The following is a 2,558-nucleotide window of genomic DNA, read 5'->3' on the forward strand; positions in this document are numbered from 1 at the left end:
CAGCCACTCCCACAGCCGCCCTAGCACACGAGTTTTGTGATCCACATCAGGTGGTTGTATGACCTTTAGACAGGTCCAAATTCTCTTGCCTATGGATGAGGGGAATGACCAAGCCTTGCCAGGGGTCTCAGAAGAGACAGTACTTTTATGCCAAGCCATCAAGGAGACCATAACCAATCTCTATCAGCCAAAATTAAAGCAAGCACCTTGAGAAGCTGTGACTGGTGGAGTTCTGGCTCCAGGTCAGTAAATTATGCTTTCTAGTGTGTCTACATTTCTAATGTCTCATGCTCAGAATCTTCCGGCCTTACCTAATTTCCTTGAGCACCTTAGGCATTGCAAACCCAAACTTGCCTTCCACCCGCTTCACAGGACTTATGAATATTCAGGAGGTGACCTTAGACCAAAAGCACTGGAAAAACCTGTCCCGACAGGTGGGCTTTCCTGTAGGCAGTAGTACCTGCAGAGAAGAGGTGATCCTGGCCCTTAGATATTCAGGGAAACCCCCAAATTCAGGAGGAGTTCAAGCTATGCTGAAGGGTTTCAGGCCTGAAAAAGATAAGAATTTCTAATTCTTAGGTGTTCTTAAGTTGCTTCTCCCTTCTTCAGAGTGGCTACCACATTTCTAACTGTGGTGTCCGTCCTTCTTTCTAAGTGTCTGTCCTCCTCGCAGCAGAGGGGAGATCTACATGTGACCCTGACAACTACTAACAGGAAGTCCATCACCTACAGGAGGACACAGCTCTCACCCTGCAGACTTGTAAAAGCATGCTTCTGTTCCCCCGCTTTCCCTGGAATACAAATCAGAGCATTTCATTTAGTGAGGAGATCTGTTCTCAGAGAGATGCTTCCTCCTTCCTCTGAAACAGCACCTTCATCCCGAGCCTCTCTGAGGGGCTTGAGCATGTGGGCATTTACAGCAGTCCACCTGCCCTACGACAGCTGCCCACTGGAGAGAGAAAGCCACCACCAAACTCACCTGGGAAAACGTCATCCCGATTGAGCAGAATGGTGGGTTGCAAACTTAGCTCGTTAAAATCACCCTGGAGCTTAAAAAAATTGGCTGCATCTCAGATCAATTAAGCCAGAATCTCTGGAGATGGGACCCAGGCATCAGTATTTTATTGATTTTACTGGGAATTCCCTGGCAGTCCAGTGGTTTAGATCCTGTGCTCCCAATGGAGGGGGCACGGATTCGATCCCTGGTTGGGGAACTAAGACACACGTCTCTCAGCTGCACCACTCGGCAATAAATCAATATATATAAAATATTCCTGGCCTTCTCTGGTGGCTCAGTGGTAGAGAACCCACCTGTCAATGCAGGAGACAGCGTTTGGATCCCTGATCCAGGAAGATCCCACATACAGAAGATTAACTAAGGCCGTGTCCCACAGCTATTGAGACTGTGCTCCAGAGCCGGGGAGCTGCAACTACTGAAGCCCATACGCCCTAGGGCCTGAGCTCTGCAACAAGAGAAGCCACTGCAATGAGCAGCTTGCGCAGCACGGCTAGAGACTACCCGGCTCTTCCCAACTAGAAAAAAAGCCCATGCAGCAACGAAGACCCAGCACAGCCAAAAATAAATATATAAAATTGAAAATATATATATATTAAAAAAAACAAATTGAAATATAATTGACCTACAACACTATCTTAGCTCCCGGTGCACCACATAGTGATTCGGTATTTCTATATATTACAAAATGACCACAGCCAGGCATCAGTACCTTTTAAAGCTCCCCAGGTGTTCCAACATGCAGACAGGGTGAGAACCGCTTCCTCTCCTCTCATTTAGCAAGACTTCACCTTCTCTTGAAAGGAACCTTTATAACAGCGAAACCTCTAAATCGTTGATCACAGTAACAGACCAATAAGGACTTTGGGGGTGGAGGGATGGGAAGATGGAGACGGATGAGCAGACAAGGAGAGGACTTTACATCCAGAGAGTATTTTACCATGGAATCACAATCCTTGGATTCTAAACAAAGCCAGTCTCCAGGAAGGCATTCGGCCCCTGCCTCACTTCCGGAGCAGCTGAACTTCACACCCTTTGTCAGAGAAACACCTGCGCGGCGGCCACCGCGGCCCCCGGTGCGGTCACGCGCGCCGGGTCCAGCCCGGGGCTCCGGGCTTGAGAGCGCGGCCTCCGCTGGCCGGAAGGAGACTCCGGGGTCGGGGTAGGGGGCATGGCCTCCCTGCGGAGGTGATGGACGCGCTACCCCCGCGCCGGCAAGGACACCCGGCAGCCGCTGTTTGCGCGGAAGCGGCTGGGAGTCCGAGCCCAGCGGTCCCTCGTGTAAGCTGCGGCGAGGGGCGGGGGCGGCGTTTGCTGGGACCCGCGCAGTGGGGCGCTGTCGGTAATGGAGGCCCCGAGACGGTGCTGCTGCGCTAAGGAACGCGTTTAGGAGACGAAATAATAATACCGAGATGTCAGAAACGAAAAGCCTTCCCGGCCACAAGCGATTTAAAGGTGTGACTTTTAAAGGTAGCAGCAGTCCAGACAGCGCCCGACCGTGTGGTGCGGAGACCCGCCCCGGAGAGGACCGGGCGGCACTCAC

At 51.6% G+C, this 2,558-nt stretch overlaps 1 protein-coding gene across 2 annotated transcripts in view; it reads right to left on the minus strand.

The window, feature by feature from the left end:
- Nucleotides 1–2,558, minus strand: part of MICAL3 (microtubule associated monooxygenase, calponin and LIM domain containing 3) — a 150,745-nt gene that overhangs the window by 147,868 nt on the left and 319 nt on the right. The gene's annotated exons all lie outside the window — the stretch shown is intronic.

Source organism: Giraffa tippelskirchi, chromosome 4 (genome assembly GCF_054371585.1).
Source record: "Giraffa tippelskirchi isolate mGirTip1 chromosome 4, T2T-mGirTip1v1.2.pri, whole genome shotgun sequence".
NCBI lineage: Eukaryota > Metazoa > Chordata > Mammalia > Artiodactyla > Giraffidae > Giraffa > Giraffa tippelskirchi.